The sequence below is a fragment of the Callithrix jacchus genome, chromosome 1, assembly GCF_049354715.1.
Source record: "Callithrix jacchus isolate 240 chromosome 1, calJac240_pri, whole genome shotgun sequence".
NCBI lineage: Eukaryota > Metazoa > Chordata > Mammalia > Primates > Cebidae > Callithrix > Callithrix jacchus.
In genome coordinates, this window is record NC_133502.1 from 49,298,724 (window position 1) to 49,318,212 (window position 19,489).

Sequence of the window (19,489 nt, forward strand, 5' to 3'; positions counted from 1 at the left end):
TAACTTTTCGAATGGTTTATTACACAGAACGACCAAGGGCTGCACTTTCACTTGAGGTTATTGTAATTGGCACATATAGTTTTATTTTATTTTGGTTGTAGGCTTGTTTTAATTACCATTATTCATTTAAAATTGATATCCTCTATCAATAACAGATATGCAGCAGCATGTGGCCTTGTTTTTGGAATCAGAAGCTCTAAATACAGCCCAGCTTGAAGTAGCTTGTGACCTTTAGCAAATCACTTTTATCTCTCTAAGCCATTTTTCCTAATGGAAACGATGGGGTGAAGGGGAATGCTCTCTAATGTTTCTCTTGAACAATTCTAAAACACCTAGTTTTATCTACAATATTCACCAACAGATCTACCTTTCTTATCTTGTGAAGGGGAGAAGATGGCGAGATAGGGCTGTTATATAACAGGACCCCAAGGAAGCTCAAGCCTCAGGAGGTTTCCCATGATCTTTTACAGTTTGCCATCTTGGTCTACAGTACTCTGCTCACAGATCAATATTTCCCTTCCTAATAGTCCTCCTTTAGAAAAAGTAAAAGAGGAAGAGGGTGGAGTAAGAGCAGAATTGTGGCCTGAAACGAGTTCTTATCTTAAAGAGTGAAGTCACAGTATACACAGGCAATGCGCATTTCAGGGACGCAGCTTCAACTCTATTTGCTGAGCCAAGAAAGTTAGACAGAAAGGAGAGACATTTTCAGTAGTCCACATGATTCTGCTGGTCATTCCTTCAGAGGATACTAAACAGATGCCCCTGAGTAAACTGTTGGGGGTGACAAGTGTATGTGTTCCCTCAGATCACATGCTTCTTAAAATTTGAGCATCTTGACATGTTGAATATTCTTCAGGTATAGTTTTGACTATACTTGAATTTTGTCTTCATCACTCACTTTAAAGCCTACTTAAGATGTGATGCCACCATAGATTTCAAAAAAAGCAAGAAAAGTTCCAAAGCAAAACAAAACCAATACAAGAAAACAAAAATAAAAATATGTTTACCATAAAATAATCCCCACACTGCCCATAAAATCTTTGCTTTAAAAGAAATAGTACAAACTACAAGAAAGAAAACTCTTTAATTCCTTAGAAAAAAAACAAGCAGTTCTTTGTTTCTTCCGTAACACAATGATTTTTAAAAATCGTACTGTTTTTGCATGCACATATACATATGTTTCTATTGTGTTTTATTGCTTGTAAACGACTTACTCTTTCTTCTCCAATTATTTCCTTTAATTCAATTCACCAAGTAGAAGTGGAAGTTTCTAGTTTAAGTAAAACTGCAATTCCCCACTTTTGTTTTGTTTTGTTTTGTTTTTTTGAGACTAAGTCTCAAATTGTCACCTGGGCTGGAGTACAGTGGCGTAATCTCGGCTCTCTGCAACTTCTGTCTCCCAGGTTCAAGTGATCTCCCACCTCGGCCTCCTGAGTCGCTGGGATTACAGGTGCTCACCACTATGCCTGGCTAATTTTTTGCACTTTTAGTAGAGACAGGTTTTCACTATATTGGCCATACTGGTCTCGAACTCTTGACCTTGTGATCTACCCACCTTGGCCTCCCAAAGTGCTGGGATTACAGTTATAAGCCACCACTCCCGGCCTGTAATTTCCCTCTTAAAGGAAATGTTAAAATAGTTCCTTCCCTAAAGTTAATTTTTGAAGTAATGCCAAATGTTCTTAAAAAATATTTGGTAGGATGTGAAGACTCATTTAAAATGGTTCTTGGAGGTCCATTTCCTTATTTTTTTCTATAAGCCGATCATCAAACCCAAAAGAGAACCAGAGGGCACAGAGACCAAGGATTTTAGGTATCTTGACAAGTCATGTTATATATCATAATTAACATCTGCACTGCTAATCTTGTCAAGAAAGGGAAACACTGAATATATTAACACTTGGAAATGCAGTAATTCTTTTCCTCCTTATCTTAATAGTTCTGTTAAAACTATATTTTTGCTTTTAAAAATGGAAACATAACATATCACCGTTCACAATGAAATAATTTTTCTGTTAAGTATGATTGGAAGAATTAAAAAAAAAAAAAGAGCCAGGGAGCTTTACCACAGTTTTTTGTAATCCATTTGAACATGAAATATATAAAGATTTTTTTTTTTTTTTTGGATACAGAGTTTTGCTCTTATTACCCAGGCTGGAGTGCAATGGCGCGATCTCGGCTCACTGCAACCTCCACCTCCTGGGTTCAGGCAATTCTCCTGCCTCAGCCTCCTGAGTAGCTGGGCTACAGGCGCGCACCACCATGCCCAGCTAATTTTTGTATTTTTAGTAGAGACAGGGTTTCACCATGTTGACCAGGATGGTCTCAATCTCTTGACCTTGTGATCCACCCGCCTCAGCCTCCCAAAGTACTGGGATTATAAGCGTGAGCCACCACGCCGAGCCATAAAGATGTTTTTTATACATCTAGTTATGTTAGGAAAGCTGAGAGTGAATATATGTGCATTCATAAATGAAATCAAGATGTCCAATAAATACTAATTATGAAATCACTGAATCTACTTCAGAAAATTCCATGTCATTGATTCTTAGAGTATATAATTTCCAATGTCTATATTACATACTTTTCTATCTGAAAATACAAGTTCTTAAATTAATAAGGATTCTATCATGTAGTCACCAACAAGTATGCTGTTAAATAAACAGAGGAAATGTGGCCTGTGCCTGATTCTCTAATGATATGAAGGAAGCAGATGGCTTGAGAAAAGATGTGTCAGTGCAAGATGGTAAATCATAAACAGGCATATACTGCCAGCTTACCTTAAATCCAGACTGCTCTCCAATCTCTAAAGATCTCTTAGTGCTGCCACTCAACTTGAACTTAACCGTGTCAGAGTTTTGATTGATATCTTTAATTCATATAGGCAGTATAGACAATATATGAGAAACTGAGCTGTGGCCATCTTCACAATCAATACTGATCATTCCAGTCACAATGATCATAGGTTAATTTACACCTGTCATTGATGTAACCAAAGGGAATGGAATGGCTTGGCTTTTCTCCATTCACTTGGCACATTTTGTTAGTGAACTCAGAATGTATTCTCATAGAAATAAATTTTTAAAAGCAAAAATCTAGCATATCCTCCAAGAAAACATCAGACAATAATGGGACACCAATTTAGCATCAATTTCAAATAATAATAATAATCACACCGCCCCATGCTCCCAAATGTACAATGTATGGCTCTGTTATTGTCATTTATATCATTTTATCCTTTTCACATATAATTTAAATGCAATAAAGTTGATGAGGAAGTCACATCACAGGCTTAGAATATTCTAGTCCAGTGGCACTGACATTAAATGCAATGGACCCTGAGGTGTTGAGCAAGGGAAGAAACAAAGAATGGATGACAAGAAAGAAAATATCTACTCCACGGTGAGCTACAAAGAAGACACTTCAAGCAGCCTTGAAAGATAAAACACTGAAAAGTAATTTTAAATCATATAGGCATTTAGAAAACACAGGGTTTGCTCATCTGGCATGAGCAATTAGAATTTGTGTTTGTTTTATTTTTAAGTAAATGCTCTGTATGTTTACAAACAAGACCTATTCATCTATAGTGACCATTATAGTTAAACAAACCAATGAAAAAGGTTTGAATTTGAATGTATTTAACAGGCCATCTTAGAGATTCAAAAGGCTCTGAGATAGGCAGAGCCAAACAGCGCATTTTCAAAGAGCACTAGCTCCTAAGATAGTAGTGATGACCATTAACCAAAATATGTAGTTTATATCAGTTCAAATCTGCTGTTGGCATCACACTGATCATCCATGTTCATTCACCTGGATTTCATCTTAAAAAATCTGATCTTTATATAACGAAAACCTACTTCATGGTTGTGATTTTTAGTTCATATTTTAAGCTGAGTTAGGATATAATCTGCTCATCCCCTGCAAACAGGCATATTTAAAAAATCATTAAATCGGCCGGGCGCGGTGGCTCAAGCCTGTAATCCCAGCACTTTGGGAGGCCGAGGCGAGTGGATCACGAAGTCGAGAGATCGAGACCATCCTGGTCAACATGGTGAAACCCTGTCTCTACTAAAAATACAAAAAATTAGCTGGGCATGGTGGCGCGTGCCTGTAATCCCAGCTACTCAGGAGGCTGAGGCAGGAGAATTGCCTGAACCCAGGAGGCGGAGGTTGCGGTGAGTCGAGATCGCGCCATTGCACTCCAGCCTGGGTAACAAGAGTGAAACTCCGTCTCAAAAAAAAAAAAAAAAAAAAAAAAAAATCATTAAATCTTTATTTTATAACAAGTAGAGTGATCTAATGGCAAATTAACATCCAGCTTCTGAGGAAAACCTTGGGTATGTTTCCTGTTTCATGACTTTGGCTTTCCTCAACTTAATTCTGTAATCAGGTTTTTTTCTTGAGTGCTGGTGAGGCACAGCTCCTGTGGGTTCTTGGCCTCCATCTTCTTAAAGAGTAAGCGGTGGGGCCACTACGAGTGCACCGTATGCCTGTAAAAGTAAATATCGGACCCAAGAAGTGTTGCAGAAAGGTGACTTTTATTTAGGTAGAGAAAAGAGAAGGAAAGGAGAAGAAGAGAAAGGTTTCCACGAAGAGTGTGGAAGGGGATTCCAGAGGAGAAATCCTGGAGGGAGCTCCCACCATGTGGGAGGGGATTCCAGAGAGCTGGAAATCTAGCATGGGTGAAGGAGCAGGGGAATTTATCCTGGGAGAAATTCCCACCTTCCCAAGTTCCTCTGGCCAATGAAAGGAGTTCCTTTAAACTTCTGCTGGGGTGATTGACTATTAGTTTCTTCCCAAGCCTGTGAAATTCAAACACAAACCGTTAAATCTCCCGGATGGAGAGAGATGGGAGGGGTCATGGCGCTGGGAAATTCTTGCCCTTAAAACTATGCCCCCTCATGCACCCTGAAAGAGAACACATTTCCTCCGTGCCACAGAATTTGAAGAGTAGATTTTAATCATTGGTATATAACTACAGTTTGCTTCAGGAGCCCAATAAGCTAAGAAAGTGTAGCAAGGCCTGGTATACGTCCTAAGCTCTGCCTGAGGTGTTTGTAGCATAACCAATTGAAAGGAGAATACATTGCAGTGGCTATAACAGTGATTACCAAGAAGCCATGCTTTTGACTTAGTGAAAAACACTCTGAAAGGGAAAGAAACTTGGTTCGATAGCATTGCTTAAAGGGAGAACACTCGAGCTATATATGGTGATTTAAAATCATCTACTTAATCAAATAATAGAAGATTTCATCTTCTATCACCTGTGTCACATTCTAATCAATGAGGTCTCCGAACTATAATTAAGACCCACATAATATAGTTACATTAACTAAAATGATACTACTGTTAACAAGGTGGCCCTAAAAAAGCTTATTTATGAATAAATTGGTAGATATATATAGATGTAGATTCTCTCAATGTATGTATCCCATGTAATTCATTAGTTAATACGTGGTTATGAAATACGCTGTTTGTTAGTGTTCCATTTACATTTCATGCTGAAAGGGAGAACATTTGGGAGTATTTCAGACAGATAAAAAATACTCTTAATGATTGATTTTGAACTGAAGCCAATTGTTCTAGACAACAGCTTAACTTTATAAATCTTGCCAAAGGTTCACAGATCTTGGAACCTTTGACTGTCATCTAGATTAAAAAGTAAAGGTTCACTGTGCAGTTCACTTCTATTAGAGAGAAACAGACTGACGTCCTAAGCAGTATTGATAATATTTGGCAAAGGCCAGCTGTCTTATGATTTTATTGATGTGGTAGACTGAGGCACAGAGGCCAAGTCAACAACTCAAAAAAGGAATTAAGCACCTTAACATACTTTACTGCAGGAAATCAAAAAGATGCAGAGACTCAATTTATAAATTCAGGGTAATTTTTATTTCCAATGAATACAAACCTAGCTTAGTTATTTTGCAATGATCCATGCTGCAAAATGCCCCAGTGTTTGTTGAATACGTAAAGCACATTTCAATAATTTTTACTAAAATATTAAAAAGACAAAAGAGTATTTCCTTTTCACTAGCTCACTTTTCATCACCTTACAAGGATACTGTTTTATAATTTTTATTCTAACTTATTCTCTTAATAATTGGCTTGCATATTACCTATAGGTAATAGACAGCATTGTTTCCAAGTGGATTATGTCATTAATTTGTCATATCAATGACAAAACATTAATGGTGGCTAATGACAAACGATTTTGAAATTATGTTTAGACCATTTAGATCTTCACAGTTTGAATTCTAATTGGAAGGTAATCTTAAATAACATGTAATGATTTTATATCAGATGATTCTCAAAATAGCAAGAACAAAAATTTTCCACATTTACTTTTCACTACATTATAAGTCATTTTGTTTCTTCATTCTCTGGTGTCCTGGATAGATTCTTTTGAATCATCCATAGCTCTTTCTAGGTTCTAGGCACATCTCATCCTCCTCTTGCCCCTTCAGTCCTAGGAGTAATGATAGTTTCCTACTTTTTAGGTCCTTGCCTCCATTACTAAATCCCATTCATTCAATTTCACCATCCCATATGCCATCAAAGGTTCTCCATTAAACTCTTTTCAAGTAATACCTTTGAGTGCCTTTTCTTTTATGCCAGCACACTGAAAGATGCCCAAGCCATAGCACCTCACAGGGAGGAGTCATGCTTTCACATTGTGATTTGATAAATGCCTCAAAGCCTTTTCTACGACAAAATCAAAAATCATCTGCTATTGTGCTTCAAGAATCCCTGTAGTTGGATTAAAGTAACTTTATAAGGCACTTGATATGGTTTGGTGCTGAGTTTCTACCCAAATCTCATCTCAAATTGTAATCCTCATGTGTCCAGTAAGGGAAGTGATTGGATCAGGGGCCAGTTTTCCCCATGCTGTTCCCATGATAGTGAATTTTCACCGTATTTGATGGTTTCATAAGTATTTAACATTTCCTCCTACACACACGCTCTCTCCTGTCGCCTTGTGAAAAAGGTCCTTGCTTCTCCTTGCCTTCCTCCACGGCTGTACGTTTCCTCAGGTCTCCCCAGCCATGTGGAACAGTGAGTCAATTAAACCTCTTTGCTTTATAAATTACCCAGTCTTGGGCAGTTCTTTATATCAATGTGAAAACAGACTAATACACTCTTACTGATAATGTGTGCACATTCTTCCAGAGAATAACAACATTTTGGTCAATAACATTGTAATATTAATAAGCTTATCAGAGAAGTCACAACTAGTTATTACCAACAAGATGGGTAATTTTAATAAGGTTGGAAAAGAATAAAAAATATTTAATAGTTAAGGGAAAGCAAATCTAGATGGAAAGGAAATGTGATTAGCCATAATTTTTCAGAAGAACTTATTGGAAATAACCCAGAAAATGTAAAAAGATAACCCTTCAGAAGACAAGGTCTATCTGTGTACCATGAATGCTTTCTTCTAGATATGGGACTTCATGGTATTTCTCCCCTGCCTCCATTTTGTTTTTTACATTCACTAAGAAACATTATTCTAAGGATAATTCAGACTTTTCTAAATTTTTGCATGCAAATTTTATCTTCATCTTGAGAGATTTTTAAGGATTTTTGAAAAACATATTGATGTGGCCCACAAAATTTTTACATTTCAGAACATGATAGATTATTCCTACCTTGTATAAAAGTGTGATGGCAATGATTTGTCTGTGATAAATATGGCAACATCATATCTATTGAATATCTGGGACTGACTGTTGTTTACTATAAAACAGTAACTAATATATAAGAGATTCAGTTTCTCTTCTTTGTCAAAAATAGCAGTTGATGATTGGCAATAAACAGAGCAGAAACGATTGCAGAAAAGTCTCTCCCAAATTTATATAGATGTTATAAAATATTTACAGATAAATATATGCAATATTTATTATATTTTAGGAGAGAAATTTACCCTTCAAGAACCCATATTAATGAAGTAATCTCCCTGGATTTGCAAGGTGTGTTCAGAGATAAACATACATTTTAGATTGGAATAGGTAATCCTCCTATGTATCACCCTGAGAGGGCAAGATTTCTCTCTACAAACTCTATTATACAGGCCATTTTCAGTAATGGAGTAATGGCATTTTCAACAGTTCCCTTAGGAGATTCTTTCAAAATATAACATTTTATTTCTTCCCATTTTAGAGTAGTTTTTCTTTATGTACAGCTGAGTTTAAGCAATGTATTTCACAATGGTATTCTATATGTACACTAAAATGACATATTAGCCTTTTAAAAAGCCACCTTTTCCCCTAAACTTTGTGAAAAGTAATTGCATCTCTTATCCCTGTAAGCCAATATATTTATAGAAAATATAAACTACTTTTAAGTTTTCAATAAATTTGCTAATCATCTTTTTTAAAATATTCTCCCACTTACTTGAAAATACCTGTGCCAAACAACTAAATCCTGCACTGTTACCTCCATCTCATTAGAGCTCTGTCTCAGAATAATTGCTAATAATTATTTAGCCTTTAAGGAAATGTTTTATTATGTATGCTGTGAATCTGGATGTCTGAAGACATCTAAAAGCTCTCTTGGTTAAAGGAATTATGATTAAATGGTTAGGTGGGATACAAGAAACAACCTAATTATATTTTACTTTGGGACAATCCCAGTTCCTTTAACTCCAAGTGAAATATAAGTGATGTGAATGCAGCTCTTTTGCCCTTGTTAATATCATTTGGACATTCCAAATATTATCAAAAATATTATGCTATAAATTCTTACCAAAGTTTCTCATGTACAGGTTAGAAGTGTCCCTGTTTTTCACTGTTTTCTTGATCAAAATTATTTGCCACATAATGTTCTACTTGCACTTTCTTTGTTGGCCCACAAATCTGAGGCTTAGCACAAACTCCTTTTTTCTTAAATATATCCAGTAATTATCTGCAGTGTGCTAGGCCATGGTAAGAGATGTTGTTTCCAGCTACACAGATGTATGAAAAAGCAAAGTATGTGACTTCATAGTGCTTACATTCTAGTGTGAGAGATAGACCATTATAGACTCACAAGTGAGTATATTGTGAGAGGTAGTGATGAGCACTATCAAGCAAATCAAAGTCAGAGGACCAGGCGCAGTGGCTCACACCAGTAATCTCAGCACTTCGGAGGGCTGAGGAGGTTGGATCAATTGAGGTCAGGAGTTCCAGGTCAGTCTGGTCAATACGGCAAAACCCCATCTCTACTAAAAATACAAAAATTAGCCAGGCATGGTGGCATATGCCTGTGATCCCAGCTACTTGGGAAGCTGAGGCAGGAGAATTACTTGAACCCATGAGTTGGCGGTTGCAGTAAGCCAAGATCACATCATTGCACTGCAGTCTGGGCAACAGAATAAGTCCTCATCTAACAAAAAAAGAAAGAAAGAAAAACAAAGTTAAGAGGATAGAAATTGACTGAGGAGAGGATATTATTATTTGTAAAGGTGGTAAGGCAATGCCTCTATGAAGAATTGACTTTTGAGAGGACACCTAAATGAAGAGAAGGAGTGAATCTAAGTCCCAACAGAATATTCCAGGCATACATAATACCAAATCCACGGACTCTCGACCACATTAAGCTTGTTTAAAACGCAGCAAGAAATTCAGTGTGGGAGAGCAGGGGAGTACAGGGAGGGAAGTGAGGTATGAGAATAGGAAGATGTGCAGGAACCAGATCATGAGAGGCTCTCTAGGCGGTGGAAAGGAGTCTGGCTTTCAGCCAGATGTGATTGGAAGCAGAGGAGTGAGGCATTCAGCTTTAAACACTGTGTTAGTCCGAATAATAGTGCCCCAAAGATCTCCATGTCTTAGTCCCCAAAATGTGTGCATATGTTTGCCGGACATGACAAAAAGGACCTTCAGACATGATTAAGTTTAGGATCTGGTTTGAGATGGGAAGATTATCCTGGATGATCCAGGTGGCTCATTGTAATCAAAGTGATCCTAGTAAGAGGATGAAGGAGGAGTCAGAGGAGATGAGGATGTGACGATGGAAGTAGAGATTAGAAGGGTATATTTTGAAGATAGAGGGAGGAGTCATATGTCAAGGAACACTGATGTCCCCAGGAAGCTGAATAGAGGAAAGGAAATGAATTCTCCCCTCAGAATTTCTAGAAGGAACCAGCCCTGTCAACACCTTGACTTTAGCCCACGGAAATTGATTTCAGACTTTTAACTTCTAGAAAATGCAAAAAAAATAAATGTAGGTTGTTTTAAGCCACTAAGTTTGTGGTAATTTGTCACTGTGGCAACAGGAAACAAATGTAAATATACTGCCTCTAGCTGAAGATTGGTGAATAGAATGTTGAAAGAATGGAGATGAAAAGAGTCCTGTTCAGAAATGAAAGTGGCTTGGGCCATTGCGTTTGCAGGGAAACTGATAGACAAAAAGACTTGTTACCTGCTTGGTTATGTGATTTGAGTAAACAATAGATGAAACAAATTACCACAGATTTAGAGACTTACAGCAACACAAGTTTATCATCTCAGCTGTCATACATTTAGTATCTCATGAATCTAGGTGGGCTTGATGTGCTTAGGGTCTCAGAAGGCTGAAATCAAGCTGTCAGCTGAGCTAGACTCTTAAGTGGAGGCTCTGAAGAAGAATTGGCTTCTAGTTCATTCAGATTGTGGTCAGAATCCAGTTGCTTGTAGTTGTAGGGCAGAGATGCTTGTTGTGCCAGCTACTCAGTGGGGGGCTGCTCTCAACTCTTAGAGGCTGCTCTCACATCATTTTTATTCAGTCCCTTTATCTTCAAAGCCAGCAACGGCACACTGAATCCTGCCCATCCGTGGAATCTGAATTGCTACCTGCTACCAGCTGGAGAAAACACTCTGCTTATAAAGGACTGATGTTTGTCATATAATTCAACACAATTACTGGTTCAGTCTTATCATATTCATAGTCCCAGAGATTAAGGTGAAAATATTGATGGGAGGGGCATTTTAGGTTTTTACATAACAAGTGTCAAGGGGACTCCAAATACCTTTTTTCCTGCATTGAGGCACTCAGTGATCATAGTGCCATATACAAGAATGGTAAATTCAGGGGAAACAGAAAAAAAAATGCAAGAATTCTGTAACTTAAAAATGCCAATAATCCTGATAAGTAGATAGTCAGATGTACTGATATGATCCCTAGGAGAAAGATTAAGGGCTAGAAATATAAATAGGGGAATCCACATATTTATGTTGTGTAAGACGAAGTGATTGTGTGTGCTAACATAGGTGAGGTGCAGATAAATGGCTCTGAGCATTCTAACATTCAGGGATCTTGCAAAGATCAAAAGAAACTGAAGCAGGAAGGTGAGTGAGGGACTAGGAAAAATGGGAGAATGTGGCTTGGTAGAATTAAAAATTCTTGGACTCACCCCCCAAACATGCTGATTCAGAATTTGTCGCTGAGAACAAACAATTTATATGCTTAAAACTCTCCAGTGAACTCTAATACAAGATGAAGCCTGAAACAATAGTAGTTTAGAACACTGGCAAAGGAGTGGATGCAGACAGGTAAGTCCTAAGTGTCTTGCATCTCAAAGGCTGATTCTTGAAGACCATCAGCAGAATCACTTAAGGAACTGTTAGAAATGCAGGAACTCAGGACCCAATCAGATTTACTGAATCAGAATCTGCATTTTAATAATTTTCCTAGGTGACTCATAAACATATTAACATTTGAGAAGCACTGAGCTGTGATGTATTAATTCAAAGTGATGGTAAGACAATCCAGGTGTAAATGCATACACACACATACCCTTACAGATCACATGGACTGTATCTGATGTTTTATTCCATTTAAAGTATAATCCTTCAGACAACTTTTTTATTTTTTATTGTTATTTTTATTTTTGGAGACAGAGTCTCACTCTGTCGCTAGGTTGGAGTGCAGTGGTGCAATCTCAGCTGAAATCTCGGCTCACTGAAACTTTTGACTCCCTGGTTCAAGGAATTCTCCTGCCCCAGTCTACTGAGTAGCTGGGACTATAGGCATGCACCAGTATGCCCGCTAATTTTCATGTTTTTAGAAGAGACAGGGTTTCACCATGTTGGCCGGGATGGTCTCCATCTCATGACCTCGTGATCCTCCCACCTCGGCCTCCCAAAGTGCTTGGATTACTGGCATGAGCCACCATGCCCAGCCCAGACGGCTTTTAAAGTATATAAATTAGTATGTCTTTAAATCCTTATTAATTTAGCAAAGTATTTTCTCCCATTTGTCCAATCCCTATAATCAGTTGGGACAAGTCTCTATCACCTCTGATGATTGTGAGAATTAGAAGATCTAACCCAGAGACTAGGAGAAAAAACAAGGCTGAAGTTATCTTATTAGTGTGCTGGGTGAAAATTGTCAGAAACCACAGGCATAAAAATGAACGTCATCCGTTTTTCCTGCTCTCATCTGATTAAATATCCCTGGAATATAGGAAACAGTGGAATTGTGTAAAGGCAAATTGCTTCATAACATTGGGTACTACCGTTGTGTATTACCAGGATTTAAGCCAGCAATTGCAACATTTTTTAAAGGGGACAAAATATTATATAAGTGGCTTATTTTTTTCCTTGGACTTCAGCCTGAAAATTAATCTCTAAAATATTACTTTACTGCTTTGCACCTTAGAGCTGCACTTTAAAATGTGGTTCACATCAAAAAGGATTTACCAAGTTTGTCTGAGAAACAATGCAAATCGCAAGAAATAGAGAGTAATTCAGAAAATAACAGTATATAAATGAATTTTTAAGTGAAAAACATGAAATACGATTACAATAAATGTTGAACTATAAAGTAAATATGATCTGCAATAATGTAAATACAATGTTTTACATCAAGCAATTTGGTTAAAACTTGAAAGTTAGTTTGAATAATGAAGGTCTGTCTCCTTGGACTATTGTCATTCACGGATTGCAATATAAAATACTAATAGAGAGAACACATCAAATTATCAGAGGAACTTTTCTTTATAGCAATTAGCTTTAGCAGATGAGAAAAAGACAGCTAATATTCATGCCATGCAGAAGAAAGCTGGAGATGTACGAGGAAGTGCTCTTCATTCTTTGTGAGCTATAAAGTCTGTTCAAATAGCAATATCCTCTCTGGCAGCGAATCTGCTGCTTGGCGTGGCCATGTGTTATTGTATTTGGACTGTCTCCATCTGCAAATGTTGACTTTTCATCTGTGACCAAGGAAGAAATCTGTATGAGAAACGTGTAAAACATTTAATCCTTGTTTACTTGTTAACCAAAGGTTTTGTTAAATCCTGGTGGAGTCCATTTTTGTGTGTTGTTTCCCAAGGTTACTGCAGAAGCATTCACAAATGCAGATCTGAAACTCCAATAAAGCCACTAGATTTTTATCTAGATTTAAAAATTTATTTATTCAAAATATAATTTCACACTCAAAAATCTAAATGTAACCTCAAGGACAGAATATATATATATATATGTTTTTTTTTGAGACAGGATCTTGCTCTATCTTCCAGGCTAGAATGCAGTGGTGCGATCACCCTCACTGCAGCCTCAACTTCCCAGCTCAAGCAATCCTTCCACCTCAGTTCCCCTGAGTAGCTGGGACCACAGACGCATGCCACCACACCTGGCTAATATTTATATTTTTTTGTAGAGACAGGGTTTCATCATGTTGTCCATGCTTTTCTCAAAGTACTGGGATTACAGGCATAAGCCAACATGCCTAACCTAATTTTTCTTAAAAATAGATTTATCATTTCTTTGTTCTATCTTGGGCTTTTCTTTACTGAAAAGGAGTAGCATTGAAAGTTTGATTATCAGGTAATATCAGTGAAAAACCACAATGACATTTAATTAAGGAATAAAAGAATGTATAGAGGGTATGCATCAAAATCTAGCATTTTTATCCTCTCAATTTATTGATAAGATACTGGGAGCTAGGGAGTCTAACTAAGTTAACTTTCTCAAAGTCCATACCAATTCATCATTCTACTAGGGCTAGAATCTATTTTTTTCTTCGCCTATCCATAATGATCTTGTGTCTGGAGATTTCCCCATTGATTCTGATTTTAGATATTCTATACAATAGTCTTCTGAATTTAACATGAGTTAAATAAGAAATTATTAAGTAAATGAATGAATGAATGGAAAGCATTCCTCCCCAAAATACACATAAATTTGCCATGTTTATCTTTGGATTTGGACTGTCTGCATAACTGTTCTATACGATTTCTATAAAATCTGAATTGCAATGGCAATGAGGTTCATACCCTCTGGTTGTTTTCCTGTATAATAAGAGCAGAGTAATAACCAAATAACTATTTATTATTGTGTGATATTCATTTAAAAGTATTGATTGGGCATAGAAGCTGCTAAGTGGTCTGAAATAATAATGAAGTCTCCAAAGAGCACAAGGGCAATGTTGAACTATTTCCTGTTTTTCATGCCAACCTTCAGATTTGAAATTAATTTTACCATGTTTAGATTTGAGGCGAATTAATGGATTTTAATTTAAAGGCAACTGTTCAACAAATATAGACTTAGGGTGGAATAGTGGATATTAGGTTATCTATCAAGTAAGTTTGCCTCTGACATTTCTATTAGATCCCTCCAGTACATAAACCTATAGTTTTAGCTTTCCATGTAATCCACAAAAAAAGTTACATTAGTATGCACTGTTTCAAAAAATTAAATAAAACACACACACACACACAGAAATAAATTGAGGGTTAAAATGAGCTAGTAAAAATACTAAATTTTGTTGTGTTTGTATTCTGGAGATACTAAAATTAACTTCAAATGAATGGATGGGAATATGTGTTTCCCTGAAATTTTATTATAGAAATATTGGTTAAAACAAGGAGCAAATATAAAGATTAATGTTTTGCTCAGCATATTAATAGCTGAAAGTGCAAAGCAAAATTACAGAGTAAAAGTCTACATAAAAAGGAAATTTCTTGAAAACATCACTATACCTAAAGATCAGGGAAACTTCTTTAGCAAAGCCAAATCAGTAGAATGAATCTTTCATTTTAAGGTGTTTGGAAGTGCACAAATCTTTGCTTAATATACACTCAGGATAGTGTAGTCTTGGAGAAATACAGCAAAATTGGAACTTAGGAACAAATGTTTTGCATAAAAATAGTGATATATGTTATTACTACAAAAATAATATTATAACATGACAGATGTGTACTGCATCCAAGAGGACCTTACCAATAATAAAAATTAAACAAAATGCAAAATTGAGTGAGATGTGATGAATTTGATCCTAAATCACATGAAAATGACTTGTTTTACAAATTAATTTTGGCACTCTGTTTAAACTTATTTTACCTAACAGTATAAATTAAAAAAAAAATTCATTTTTAGAAAAGACCATAACTTCATACAGTGTGAAAACTAACCAGGAATGTAAAAAGTCTCATAGTTTTTTTAAAATGCCAGTTTCTAGCTTTGGTACTAAAGGGTTTCAAATAGTTAGATTGAAAAGTATGTGGTCAACAGGCCAGAAGCTATTTCTTAATTATAGCAGTGAAGTAATCAATGAAGTAACAGTTCTACTTCTGGGTATAATAAAAGGACATCAAGAACCACTCAAGTATCCTACTACTTAAGTATAGGTGAAGTTCCATTAACTTGGATTGCTTTATGTTTTAAACTTGCATCTGTAAAAGTCAGTAATTCAGGCAGCTTTCTGAGAGCTGCTAAGGCCTAAAACTTTGAAAAATATTTTACTTGGTTTTGAACAAGAAGGTGAGTTGTGTAAAGATGAACTTTAAGAAGTGATATTAGGGTTAGGGTTAGGGTTAGGGTTAGGGTTAGGGTTAGGGTTAGGGTTAAGGTTAGGGTAAAAAAAAAAAAAAAAAAAGAAGTGATATAAATATTAGCTGAGACAACTTTCCAGAAGTTTTTATGATGTGCTTTTATTTTGGCTTTCAAAATTCAAATGCAGAGACAGATGGCTTGCACCATATTATTTGCACTTACAATTTTGTACATACCAAAACTGAGGATAACTAAACTCAGATATTGAAGATTGTGTAAGGTAAAAAGGATTTGAGTTTAAAATAATCAATAAATGTTTCAGTGTTTAAAAAAATTATGATAGATGGTTTTAATTACTTCTAAGAGAAAGGAAATAAACTGGTGTAATGATAATATAGAAATTATTTATAAGTAGTTTGGAATCATGACCAGAATTCTACACATATATTTTATGATGTAACACAAATAGTACATTATAAAATTTATGAAAAAGTAGAGAAACAGAAAAAACACACATGCATATGATTACACATGCACAAACACACCACACTCACACAAAAACAAAATCTCAAAATCTAATAAGAATCCAGTACAATAATACATATGATGCATGTTAGGTTTCAATAAATATTTCAGAGACTGTATGAATGAAAAACAAATTTTATTCATCAACTAAAATAATTACCTTTAGTAATAATACAAATATATCAAAGAAAAAGGATAATATTTTAGTGCATATAATTTTTGCAGCATTAGCAAACATCTGAGATTTAAAATGCTATCTATTGTATATAGTAACTATATTTTACATTCAATCATATTTTGGCAAATATCAATATTTAATAACATTTTAAAACAATGTTTTCTTCTTTTTAAAAGCACCAGAAATATAGCCATGAACAAAACAGATGTCAACACTATCCTCTTGGAGCTGTGAGCTATCATGGGACTGAGAGGGAACTCCTGCATTTCTGGTGCCTATCATAGCACCAGCACATAGATACTCAGTAAATGTTTGTGGAATAAATAAATGTTATCAGTTGTAAATATTTTTAAAAATGATAAATTCTATTTGTTAAAATGTGTCACTCAATGCTGAAAATGTAAGGTATAAATATTCTTATGACATGCACACAAACACATTCTCAATCCTTGGGTGATATGTCTTAAATTGATAAAATGGCAGGGTGTGTTACATAAGACTAATTTTAAAATAGCCTTGCACATCCTCTCTTTTTTGATGGGCTCGATAAAAACCTGATGCTAATGACATTTCTGAGGTAGCTTGTAGTTTTTTTCCCTTCGGAGATTTTAACAATAAAAAAACTTATTAAGGATGCTGGAAATTCAGAGTTTGCTCATAGGCTTCAAGATATGTTACCCATCAAATTGGTGTTTACCTCCACTGATGTCTAAAAAGGGGTGAATATATTTATATTTAACAGAGAAGTTAAATTATTCATTTATAAACTGTCACAAATTATTGCTAGGCAAAGGAATTTCCTGTTGAAGAAGCATTTAGTGTAAGATTTGTGAAATTAGCATCTTCTATGATAATTCCTGTAGGTCTGTCTTTAAGCAGGAGATATCTTTAATAATCCTCAGAACATTTGCAACCTCATAAAAGTTTAATTAACAACTAACATTGTTCGTAGATCACCACTATTGTTTAGCACTATGAGGAATCAGAAGACCTATGGTCCATTTTTTTTTCATCAATGAATTTTCAATCTAGTTGAGAGAAAATAAAAATTAAGACTTGCAAATGTACAGAACCCCCTCCAAAAGACAAAAATGGAATTAAGAGTTGAGGAAGTTCAATTAGAAAATTTATTATTCATCAATAAAGAAAGCTCTGTGGAAATCAAGGTGCATATGAAGCATGAATTGGTAGAGTTATGGAAGCTTGCTTTTGGTGTGTGGGACATAAGCTGACCCTTGAAGAAGTCAGTAATTAAATGAAAACAAGCCCGGCAAAAAAATAATCTTCTAAGTCTGTGATCCTAATGCAGGGAGCATGGATTGGTTTAAGCAAAATGTGTTAGCTTTGTGGATGCAGAGTCACTGAGTACACCTAAGGGAGCCTAGAAGTGAGAAATTAGTTTGAACTTTTAAAATGTGGCCAGATTGTAGAGGGCAAAGAAAGGCTCATAGAGAAGTTTAAATTAAATATCCAAGGAAGTAAGTAATCATTGGATGTATGTGAGAGGAAAAGTTTTAAGTAATGAATATGTGTTTAAACAAAATAAAACTGTTTGCTGTTGAGGGGATGGGAATAAGGTTCAGATGGGAGGTAATTTAAAGGTTATTCTAAAAAGATGACTTTTAGGTATAAAAAATAGCTAAAGTTTGAGTTTATATGAAATAGTGCATTTCAGCCCCTTTTTTCACATTAGTATCTGTTCTGCTTTAAAATTTTTTTTTTTTATTTCAATAGCTTTTGGGGTACAAGTGGTGTTTTGGTTACATGGATGATTGTATAGTGGTGAGGTCTGAGAATTTTCCTGTACGCAGGAAAAGCACATTCAGCATCGATTCTGATGTTGCCTGTGGTTTGTTGTCTCTGGTCTTTACCATCAATGGTTGCCTGTCTCAGTGGGAATTTTTTCTTCACATGCAAGAAATAATTAGAATATCATTAAGGCAAATAGAAAGTTCACAATTATTGGATATTTGAAAATATAGTTGTGCTAACTTGGGTTTTAGCAAAGACCTACATTCCACTAATTGAGCTATGTAAATTGATGACTAAGCAAACTTGTAGTTATGTTTTCTTTACTTTTATCTGCATTTTTTTCTGACGACTCTCTGCTTTTGAAAATGTGTTATGCCTCAGGCATTCTTGCCTATCCACTTAACTTCATTCGTAAAATCAATTCCTAATTTCCAAGCTATCATTTATCTATCAGGTGGCTGTTTAATCAAGGGGAAGCGGGTAAGACAACAGCAACAAAGAAACCCAATTTATTTCTTAACCATTTGGTTTATGTTGTTTTTTAGTAAAGGTCTGATTTCTATTTAAACAATCAGAAAATGGTTTACTTTTGAAATCCTTGTTAAAATGTATGTTCTAGTTTGCCTGCTGGTGAAAAACAAAAAAGTAGAAGATAAATTCTATGATCACTTTCTTTCCCCAGAATGTTAGATTCCATGTGATTCAATTTGCAATTAGGCTTTAGTTTTATACCTTAAAAATTCAGAAAATATTAAGCTCAGAGGACCCAAACACTGTCTGGATGCAAATGGCTTTTTTTTTTTTTACTTGCATTTCAGAATGTTTGCAGCTGATCAGGTGTGTCTTTAGTAAGATACTATAGATAAAATATTCTTTAAAATGAATATTTCACTTTTCAAAAATGTAGCAAAATATTTTCATATAAAAATAATGTGTTTATCTAGAAAAAAGGATATTTGACATAGCCATTCAGAGTATTTATTTTTAATAATGCTCTGTTTCAAGTGGTAATTTTGCTTGTTAACTTAGTGGAGTTGTATTATTCATATATTTTTTCTGGGATTTCTTAGAATCTAAATCAGCAATAATATATATGCCTTGAAAGACCTGATAAAAAAAATGATGTATCATGGTTATATCTGTTTACCCCATCTGTCTTTTTATCTATCTATCTATCTATCTATCTATCTATCTATCATCTATCTATGTATCTATGTATCTATCATCTATCTATCTATCTATCTATCTATCTATCTATCTATCTATGTTTTTGGAACTAAATAAAGGATTAAGGAGGAAAATATTA

At 35.4% G+C, this 19,489-nt stretch overlaps 1 protein-coding gene across 7 annotated transcripts in view; it reads left to right on the forward strand.

Moving 5' to 3' along the window:
* PCDH9 (protocadherin 9) overlaps positions 1-19,489 on the forward strand; it is a 929,699-nt gene that overhangs the window by 907,812 nt on the left and 2,398 nt on the right. The gene's annotated exons all lie outside the window — the stretch shown is intronic.